The sequence below is a fragment of the Rousettus aegyptiacus genome, unplaced genomic scaffold (assembly GCF_014176215.1).
Source record: "Rousettus aegyptiacus isolate mRouAeg1 unplaced genomic scaffold, mRouAeg1.p scaffold_m13_p_10, whole genome shotgun sequence".
Classification (NCBI taxonomy): Eukaryota; Metazoa; Chordata; class Mammalia; order Chiroptera; family Pteropodidae; genus Rousettus; species Rousettus aegyptiacus.
In genome coordinates, this window is record NW_023416285.1 from 53,624,176 (window position 1) to 53,635,933 (window position 11,758).

At 32.0% G+C, this 11,758-nt stretch overlaps 1 long non-coding RNA gene across 1 annotated transcript; it reads right to left on the bottom strand.

Moving 5' to 3' along the window:
- Positions 1-736: 736 nt before the first annotated feature.
- Positions 737-9,568, bottom strand: LOC107499309. Its single transcript, XR_001594230.1, has 3 exons — positions 9,509-9,568; positions 2,354-2,416; positions 737-769 (listed from the first exon to the last, which is right to left on the bottom strand). It is a non-coding gene; the product is annotated as an uncharacterized LOC107499309 (long non-coding RNA).
- Between the last annotated feature and the right edge of the window lie 2,190 nt (positions 9,569-11,758).

Consider the following 11,758-nt stretch of genomic DNA (forward strand, 5'->3'; position numbering starts at 1 on the left):
TTAAAATCTCAAGGAGACATCCTATTTGGTTTCTTTCTTACCAGTCCTAGATTTAGTAGACCATGTCGGAAGAAGAATTGAATAGAGATTTAATCGAAACAGAGAATTGAGAGAGTAATCCAAGTACTTGAATACTTGGATATATTTAAAGGGAAGTAAAAATTGGAATGCAGAAGGCATTCAACATTCATCATAGCTAACTGAAAGAGAGTAGTTTGTTGGGGGTGTGGACGGGGAGGTGAGAAAGAACTTTACCTCTGTGCTGTCTGGTTCATTCTGCAAAGAATTAAAAAAAAAAAAGGAAAAAGAAAATGAGATATTAGTTCAATTAGTGGACAGAGTGAAGGATTAATAGCTATTGTGAAAAGATGTGGTAGTGGTATCTAATTCAAAATTCAGTGTGCAAAATGAGACCAAATTGTAAGTCGTATGTTTGAATGCAAGTAAAAGAGATAGAAAGAAGCAGGAATACATGAAAATAAACCATCTTATATTTTGTTAATTAATTATTTCTCTTGAATAATAAGGCTTTTATTAATCATTTATATTTATAAATTCATTTGCCCTTCTCTCTAAAAAGGTTTGTAAGAAGAAATCAATAATTGTAGGTAAATGAACCGAAGATATTATACCTCAGCGAATGCAAAATGGGCTTTTTTATAGAAAAGGGTGGAATAGGTCTAGCATCACTTAAGTTCCACAATGAGAGCAAGTTCTTGGAACATAGAATACTCACTTGAGTGAGTTCTCGGTGTCTTAGAGGAAGTTTCTATGAAAAACGATGCAAGAGTTGTAAAACAAAAAAAGCAATCAAAATACAATAATAATAATATCAGAATACCAATATAATCTATAAATTTTAATGTTACTTTTTAAAAATGGGTTGTATCTTAATAGTTAAATTTGTCTGAGACCAAGTTTCTTTGGGAGCAAAAAAAAGAGAGAGAACTATAATTATTTTATGAGCAAATATCAAAGGAAAATAGGTTTTTTCCTTTATAATACAGCAGAGAATTGGGAAAACTATGTAAAAAGTCTAACAAAACTTTTTCAGTTATTTTGAATTAATCCAGAATGATAAAGACATTAGTCGGTATTCTTAACTATTTATATTACACGATAGTTCTAAAAGTGATTTTAAAACTTATAAACTTTTGAAACAAGTCTATATTTTCTTAATTAAATGTTGTTTATCTTGATTCTATCTTTATCATCAATTAAATTTATAAACATTTATTTTGATCTGAATTTTGACTGTGGAATGACAGGTTTGTTAAATGATGGCATTAAAAAATACATGTTTTCTTTAGAATAAGGATGTAAAATCTGTTTACTGGGGAACCTTATCCATTTAGTTTGTAAAAGAACAGGATAAGAACTACTCCAATGACACATTTCTGAGGAACTTGGATGCTTTTTTTGTAACCTGAAGTCAGAGATTTCTTTCTAGTGGTGTTTAACGTCTAGCAGAAACACTATTGAGTTAGAAATTGAGTTATTAATGATTCTGTATTGTCCAAATGGAGATTTAGAGATCAAGAGTTTCATCAAAAACGCTAGACTAGCTCAGCATTTCAGAAACTTTGCTTCTGCATGAGATAGTTTCAGTATCCAAATATCCTATATCATTATTTTATCTGAATTATTTTCTAGTCGGATAATCACTGTTTACATATTGTTCTCACCTTCATTAGCCACACATCACAAGAAAACAGAATAACTCTTAGCTTCACATAACTGTCTAAAGAGTTAGGGTTTTGTGGGGGGATTGGAGTGGAGAAGAAAGGTTATTTAATTTACATTATCTAGTTTCTTTGTATACAGTGACCACAATAACTTGATCTCTGAATCAGCAGAATCAACCCAGTTTTCTAGACCCCAGGAAAAAAATTGGTTGACACAAGTTATCTTAAATGAGATAGATTTAACTCTAGTTCCAAAAGCATATACTAAAACATATAAATTATTGTTATATTTGGTAAGGATATATGGGATACCTATTCTATTTCTACAAATATGCTAATTTCATAATGGGCCCAGAGGAAGAGCCGAATTACATTCTTCGAAGTTACTTATTTTTTGTGCAATCTTATTTCTTATTTTCCTTTTATTTTTTTGTTGTAAGATGCTTATATTTCTAGTCAAATAGTTTATTTGGAGCTAAGGCTTTGGGTAAACTATATAATGATGGTCAAAATGTGAAATATTACCACAGTTTTAATATCAAGACTTTGATAGCTAATTAGAGATCATCTAATGTTTTAAGATTTTTTTCTCAGTATCTTGTGTTTGATGAAATATCAGGTCATTTCTAAAAAGAATCTATAACCTTTTAAATTTCTACCGTACTCACAGGCCTGGCGAGGGCAACAGCCATGAGGCAGGTAAAAATAAGAAGCTTCATAGTTGTCAAGACCTATGTAAGAGGACAAAATAAAAAGAGTTAGATCTTATAATAAAATTTGTTTCATGAAAAACAAAACCTTTTATTTTTCAACAAAAGAGCATATTGTGATAAAATGGTTTCATTTTATAAATAATATTTTTATTGAATTATGATTTTAAACTTTGTTACTCAACATGTTTATCATTCTCGTTATCTTGCTTAATGTTTATAGTAATGTTTATACCAATTTCTTATCAATACTTTTATTCATTCTCTCTCTAAAATAAAACATTCAATCCTTAAAGTAATAATATGGTTTGTCAAGTAAGGTAGGGGAGCATCAATATGCAAATAAAATTTTAAAAATTTTATCTCTTAGATCATCAGATTTCTAAAGTAGGTAATAAACTAAAATCCACTGAGAACTGGCATTTAATTTTATCTGAAAAAGTTTTAAAATGTCTTTCTCCTTTTAAATCTATTTGAAAGCATCCTGCTCTTTGAAGGTCTTCATGGAAAATGCTGTTGAGACATTAGAATCTATTAACCTTCATTGATGATTTTTTTATTAGAATCTCACTGTTACTTTATATTTCGCTACATTGATATATCCATGTTGTGACTACATGAAGATCTTTGAACTGGACAGAATCATAAGTTTCAGATGTCTTGTCATGTTTGAAATATTTCATCCAAATTGTTCTTTGGTCAGATGATCCCTATTTACATACTGTTCTCACCTTTATCAGCTACACATCACAAGGGAACAGAATAACTTTTTGCTTCACATTACGGTCTAAATAGTTAGGATTTTTTAAGAAGAGTTCCACCAAATTGTAAGAACCTAGAAGTACTGACATTTACATATGTTGAAAAAGTTCCCAGAGAAATTAGAAAAAAAATCACATTACACATGCAGCTTGTTCATGTCTTAGTCAAAAAACTAACACCGGCCTATTTTGTATATACTACATCAGTTTACAAATGTGGACTCTTAACATATCAGCAAAAATGATATATTTATAAACCCCAAATAAATTTATTATCCTTATCTATCTGTATCCTTCCAAATATCCAAATTTAACCATCTCCACAAAAGTAGTCATTTATATCTAATTCTTTATCATTGACTTACCCTTTATAGAATTAATTTTGTTAACAAAATAATATGAAATAAAAATGACCTTAAAATATTCTACCAGAAATAATGGTAATTACAAAGATCAGAAATTATTTTACATAACAACTTTCCATAGAATTGGGTTAAAACAATTCAAATTACCTTACACAATTCTCTACTAAAATTATGTTCTATTTCTTCAATATATGAGATTTCAGTTACCGAATTCTCAAAAATGATTTGGTCTCTATAAAACTATATTAATTTTCCACTTAAAGCTCTAAAATGCTGTCAAGATTTACAAATATGTTTTTAAGCTACCAGTATATCATAAAAAGATATCAATACATAAAAACACATAGAAGAGTTACAAACACATCTTAATAAAGAGTGAAAAAAGATTAGACAATCTGAAATCATAACAATTTTCCTTATGTAAATATTAGCACCTTGAACCCAAGACTAAGAAGAAGCAAGTTGAACTGATGATCAAGGAGATGGTAGATCTCTACTTTACAGGTATTTAATCCTAATGACTAATAAAATGCTAATTTTGTGGTTTCAGTGAAACCAATATGTTTACTTAAATTCTAGGAATTCTCCCAAACAGGAAATTAATTTTCTGTCCAATTTCTTTCCCAGGAATTTCTGAGAGTTTTCGGTAAAAGATTAATTCATACTACTGTACAGATTAAACAGGAAATGGAATGGCATTATTCAAAATTGAAACACAAAAATTTTTAGATTTATCATTTTTTATAGAAACATAATTTTATCTTAAATGAACAATTGGAATAACTGATATATCAATAAAATTTGCTTTACGTCTTTTGAAAAATTCAATACCTATAAAGGAAATTCTGGAACAAAATGGGAGCTTTAAAAATTTTCAATTTTTATTAATTTACTAGGCCAGAAGAAGAATTTATCATTTTTTTCACTTTTTAAAACTTAATATGTCCTCCATCATTTATTTTGATTATTTACATTATGGAATAATTCATATTTTATGTGTTCTGATACTTTTTCCCCTCAAAAGAAATACAATTATCCTATAAATTTTGGTGGTATTTTAACTATGGCAGGTAATTTTTGTTCGCTTTGTTTTGGACATACTAGTTGTGATAGCATTCATTAACCTACTTATTAGACTATTTTAATTAAAAGTAATTGTTATTCAAGAATATACATTTTAAAATGTTGCAAAAATGCATGCACAAGAACAAAACCACATCTTTCTCTGATTTTCTATCTTTTAAATATAAAGATAACATGAAAATCTCTCTCTTCAACCCCCAATTCTGCTTCTAGAATTGTGTCATTGAACATTATAGAAAACTTATGTGGAAGAAAATATTCATACAAAAAGAGGGTTTTAAAATTCTTCTTGTTGTTCGTGACTGCTTTTTTATAAGAAAGTAATCATACTATACATTTTAAATTAAAAAAAAACTATAATGATATTTACACAATATTTGACAAGAACATCATTTTGGATTAAAAGACATTCCAGAGTGGTTCCAGCTCTTTACATTGGGGATCAGAAATGATTGTGGTTTTCCATATTGGAGTTCTTTTAACATAATATCTTCTTTTGCTGACTGCATCACGTCAATTTCAACAACTTATTAGTGTTTCCTGTTTACTCTAATTCATTTAAAGTACTGAGGATAAGCATCCTCAACTACTTCAACTTTTGTCTTTTCTCGGGAATGTATGCAGGACAATTGAATTATTTTATTCCTAACTCAAAATCATACTATACATGAAAATTTACTGTAATTCATAATAAGCTACTGTATCTTCATTTGTGTATTCTTTCTTTTGTTCACTTATTTATTCAAAGAGGTCGAGAAATTGGACTAGGTGCTGGGGATTTAAAAATGGAGCAAGGCAAAATCTCTGGCCTAGTACTATGGTGGGTAATTAACAAAGAGAAAGCAAATAATTTTAATATGCTTAATTTTGATATTTTTTGATAATCTCAAAATAGAGATTTGAACAGGTTTTCCAGAATACCTATGAACAGCTGAGAATTGAGGCTATGCTAGACAAAGCTTCTTAGATTTTATAATAATGCTTATAATTAAAGGGCCACAGTCAGCTTTTTTAAGTGTCTAATTTGCATTATAAGACAAGCTATGCCTTTAAGAACTTGTGTCTACTGTGGGAATTTTCACGAACTCAAAATCCAAATTTTTCAGTCTCTAATCCCCTATTGATAAGGATTAATCTTAACTTTGAATTTGGCACTGTAGCTAATTAGGTATATTTTTAAAAAATAAATCATTTTTATCATTTAAAATGTAACTATTCATCCTTATCAATGTAAAATATAACTGTTTATTTTTATCATTGCAAAATATAATTAAAGAAAACAGTTTTAGATGTTCATCATAGATTTGTATAATGCCATATCCAGCAAAATTTGAGACTATGTTAACTTACTTTATCTTGATATTTTTCTTTTGCTTTTATCAGTTAAAGTTAGTCAGTTTCAACCATTAAAACAAAGCTCAAATTGAAACACATATTTAGATTATTTATAGTCAGATGGGCCTATGACCCATGAGTGATGAAAAAATGAGATTATTACCTGATATCATGTGTAGAATGAACATACAATTGCTCATCTAATAATGAACATTCATGATAATGAAACGATCTGCTTTTACTAATTATAATAGAAAAATAGAAATAAACCAGAACTATTTTCGGCATACCAAGGCATGATCGCTTTAGTGATATCACACAATGGTTTTTGAAAATCCAATAAAATCCCTAACAAATGAAAGTGGAAATAGATCAGAGAAGAGACAACTAAGTAGAAAACTGCCTTGCTTTCCAGCTTGTCAGTATTGGAAAAACTCTTTCTTGGAGTTACAGTTGTTAGAAAACTAATTAGCAGAAAAATAAAAGGAAATATCATTAGCAACAGACATTTTGAAAAATTACTATGAGATAAGAGGTAAACTACTATGCACAGTTATGTATATTGTTCCTATGCATTCTGGTCCAGACACAAACTTCCTTTGAAGGACTCGTTTTTGTTTGAGACAGTCCATAATTCAGAGCATGAAGATTCAAAGTTCATTTGTCATAGTTCTCTCAGAACATTTAGGTTACGGATAGTAAGTCTTCCTGGAAAGTGTCCTTTAATTATGTAACAAACAGCTAACCTTCCAGATGGAAATTTACTGGGAAGTGTAAATGTTATTTTTGTTTTTCTCTGAGAACACATGTGTCATTTAGAACCTAAGAGAGAATTCACAATGGATGCTTAGTAACTGCTCTTAGGTATTGTACCTTGGCACCCGGAACTAAAATAGGGTTATTTTCAGAACGTTTTTTTGTCTAATATGGATATATGAGCACTGGAAAAGTGGAACTTATGCTTAATTTTGTGTTTGTATTTTTTTAAATGTCCTCTTTAATTCTTTGGTGGTCTATCAATAGGTCTCTGAAGATCTAAAATAAAACACATATTCTAAATAAAGCAATACAATATAGTCATTTCAAGTCAAATCTTTGAAGTCAAATTACAAGTTTAAATCCTAGCTCTTATTGACCCACTGTGTTATCTTGGGTAAATTACTGTGCCTCAATGTGCCCATCAGTTTAATAATATCTACTTCTTATGTGAATGAGAGGAAAGAAAGATATTACACTATGAGAGGAATACCTGAAATGAAGTAAATGCTTATTTAAGATTATCCATTTTTAGAACATGATTAAAAAAAAAAAACACTCAACTAATTACTTTGAGCCCAAATTATCTTCCTACTTCATAGATTTGAAAACTATAAAAATTTATGAATTACACTTTTATATTTGTATACACACAGGGAATGTGTAGAAAAGTAAAGACATTTCTATTAGTGACTACAATTAAAGAATGTTTGGGATGGGATACGAGAGGAGAGTAGAAAGAAGAACTTTGAATATTTATTAATGAAATCCTGCACCATTTGATACTTTCACAGAACAGTGAACTAACACAGTGTTTCTCAAAATTTAATTTGATTATGAATCACTAGGGCATCTTATTAAAATTCATATTCAGATTCAGTAGTTCTGAAGTGTGTCCCTACATCCAACATTTATAACAAGTTCTCAGGTAATGTTATCACTGGTGATTTATGGGACACACTTTGAGTAAGCAAGGGACTAGGAGATCTGAGAATGTAATATATGCTCTTATCCTTCAAAAATATTCAATAAAGAAAGTTCATATATTAAAGAAACATTAAAAAATACTTAAAGGCAAAAAAATTATAAAAACATGTAACATATATAGCAAATACAAAGATGTTAAAAGTGCTGAATTGTGTTTTGTGAAATTGTTTACCTTCATAACAATGTCTAAAGTAAAGCATTTCTTTACCTGACACTAAATTGTTTGTAGGAAAGATGTCCCACTAGTAACAGTTTATCTATGTAATAATACACATATTACTACTCTCCTGTTACCTCTAACCAAAAATTCATCTTGCCACTAATGAGGCTTTTACTTACTCAAGACATCTAGGGAAATTAAGCTAAAATTTAAACCTGTTAACTAAATCCTACATAGTGAGTTCTTCCTGGAAGATTCTGCAATTTGATGAGTAAAGAAATTTTTATCAATCAGAAATATCTCTTCTGATGTGATAAAACAGTTTTTGTAATTGATATACTTTCCTGGGTCTAATCATTGGATGTCATTTTTAACAACATTCTTACGAAAATATAATGTATTTAACAGACATTATTATCTATCAAACCATAGTTTACCAGATAAGTTAATAAGCCATCCATTAGCAGATTGGAATATATTCATTTATCAATTTATGTATGTGTTCTTTACAACATTCAAAGTCAGCTTATAATTATTAGTCCATTACTTCTCATAAGAACCATGGAATGTAGAGAAAGCAGACACTGTTTTCTTTTTGATAGAAAGGAAACAAAACCTTCCACAAGAAAATTAATTTCCATACAATGTCATGCATCAGCTAACATGTATAAATGGTGACGTGAATCTTCCAACATCAGAGCCTATGCTCTTTTTAATATATCCCATGCTGCCACTATTTCACTCAATAAGAGGACTTAATATATATAAGGTATTGTAGCTTTCGGTAAATGATTGAGGAAGTAAAATCTTAGCAAGTGGAGAATTCCTAATATAAACTGAATTAAGCCATCAAGAGATAGTATGAGACTGTGAGGAGCTAATAGTGTAACAAATGTCACGGTATTGTTAAAGACAGGAATGTGAAGCGACTTTAAACATTTGGGTTAGATTTGGAAAGTTGAGAAGGGAGAGGAGAGGTTTTCAGATGAGGGAAGTGCTAATGGCTGGTGTGCAGAGGCATAAAATTAAAACTGAAATAATTCTGTTGGGGAAACAAATATATAAATTAATAAATTTTGTATTTTGAAAGGTTGTTGAAAAATACAAGAATTTTTGAAGGCATAAAAGGGGATATGTTATTCTTAAAATGAAAAGATTAAGAAAGGAGTCTTGAAAGATGAGTTGAAGTGTATGAGTTGAAGAAGTGTGGAAAGAGAGAAGAGGAAGTATATGTGGAGGTGAGAGCATACCTTAATGGCTGGAATTTGAAGTGACTATACCACAGTCTAAAAAGAGAAGTGGCGAGTGATGTAGTTAGTTGGAAAAGAAGACAGTAATCAGAACACAGAAAACTATGCAGTTTAAAAAGGAATTTGGACTTGATCTTCAGAATTGGAAATTCTCCTTCTGTGGAAGGCAGAAACATGAAAGGCAAGCTCTTTCTCCTTGGGTCTTGAGGTGAAACTCTGCAGTGCTCTTCACTCCACCCCAGCTCTCCCCACCTCCAGTTCTTTTCTGGATGGCATAACTTCCCCTTGTTTAAAATCAAGATGGTCACTTATTGTTCCAGCCCAAATATCTCCAGGACCTTTCTCTTCCTGTGCCTGGAAGCTCTCCAAGAAGGATACAAGACTTAGATCCGTCCCTGATTCAACAATTCACTCACTATGTTTCTTGCCTCCAGCTTCCCTTGTTTCTATACACTCGTCTAAGGAGACAGGAAAAGGCATTCACTACAATGTACTGTTTATTGTAGTGCCAATCCTCTAACGCAATTAGATTCTTCCAACAGTGGCAAGAGCTGACATTTGTTGAGTACTTTTAATAAGCCAGGCACTCAAGCACTATGTTAACACTTTTCAAAGATTTTCTCATTATAAAGATTTTTCTCATGACAATCCAAGGAAGTAAATATTATTGTTATTTTAACTTTAGGGATGAATTGTCATTTTAACTTAGGGAACTAAAACTTAAAATATTTAAACGACCTTCCCAGGTTGGTAAATAAACGCTCTAAGCTGCAATTGAACCAGGTTGTTTTATTTCAGAGCCCCCACTCTTAAGCACTGCACTTTATTTTAAAGAATACACTCCCAAAAACTTTCTGTGCCTTAGCTGACAGTAGAACACATGGGTTTATTATATGTCTCTGTTTTATTATTTACATTTTCACAATCAAGTAGATTAATGAAGCACCAAAGTCAGTTTTATAGGTTCTGACATTTAATTTGTAAAGTGAGGTACAGGGTTTGCAACACAAGCATTTACTTATTATAGAACAGTTGTAGATTGTGTTTAGAGATTAGTTAAATGTTTACAAAGTTTTTAAAAATCGAGGAGAAAAAAAGGAAAACAATTCATTTACCTACCACACAAAGATAATCAAGCATTGGTAAAAATGTGTTTTTAGCTCTATATGTTTATGTATATGAGTATTCATGAATAGTATATCACATCAATTTCATAAGCTGCTTTTTTTTTTTACTTTTTGTTATGTTGTTGTGGTGCGTACAAATCTAAGACACACGGAGCCAATTGAGATTAATTATGAGCCTTTATTAGCCAGCCGGCGACTGATTCTCCCCACTAGAGAATCAGCCCCAAGCCTATGGAGAAGGCAGCTTATAAAACCTAAAACTATGTCTCGGTGGGCTTTGATTACGCAAGCAAGCAGATTACAGAAGCAGATGTTGGCAGTTAGTTTTGTTATCTATAATCTGGTGGCAATATTGTTTTATTTTTCTTCTTGGGAGCCTTGGAGCTGTTTTCTTCTAGGCAGTCGGCGCCTAGAGATATCATTCTCTGTCCTGTCCTTGGGGCTGACTTACTGAGGAATTGATACCAGTAACCTTAATAACATATTTTCTAAAGTAGTCATGGCCAGAATAAAGAGGGGAGATGTGAACAAAGAAGGTGTTATTGAAATGCACTTTTACACTGTTACATTCCCCACTGGTTTTCTAAGGGAATTCAAATCATTAAATCATCAACCTGGAGTGGTGGGCAGTGAGCTTTGAGAACCATGAGTTCCACTACTGCAACCTTTTTTTTTTTTTTTTTGACATATGTAGTTAACCAATTAATTATACAAAGTCCAAACAATAACCCTAGAAATGCTAATATTAGGGGTCCTGCAATGGAGGAAAGCAGAGTAGTCAATCACGGGTATGGTGGTTGAAACAATGACTCTCACTGGAAAAATTACTGCTTGTCTATCACTATAGGAACATAGGCCTTCGATTACAGGAACATAACATTCTATACAAGCTTTCTGCTTCTGTAACTTCGCTTACGGACCTGACTTGTGAAGTTGACAGGTAATGAATAGAAGAAAAATAGACCTTTGTATTTAGACAGAATGAAGAATGGGATTTTGGGCTTAAAAACCCTGTACCTCTACATTTTGGGGCTGCTTAATTTGAGGTCTGTGTCCCTCTGGCAGACCCAGCTGGCTGAATAAAGAGTGTTTCCTATAACTCACTCACTGAGTTCTGGTGGTCCGTGTGTCTTTCGGGGGCTGGCGGCTACAACGTTTGGAGGCCCCAGCGAATCTCAGGGAGGGGCCCTAATATCTAAGACTAGACCAGCCTCCGAAGCGATTACTGTCCCTGTTACAGATTCAAAGGGGTGGCCAACCTGCGACATTCCAGGGCCCTTGAATGCAGTCGTCAAGGATGCAACTTTCAGGACATGCTCTTTATTCCTGGACCTGACAGGAGTCTGGAATCTCCGAGACCTCGGCATCTGGATAAAAAGTACCTTCCTGGTTCTGTCGACCGGTCATTGGGGGTCTGTGGAGAGCCTGGACACAGTCATATCTCTTGGACCATGGCCAGGCCGCGGGACGCCGCCTCCTGTGCCCTGTTGTCGGGTTCTGTTTATTGTCCCTGGTCCTGTCTAGGTTGTAGGTGGCGGA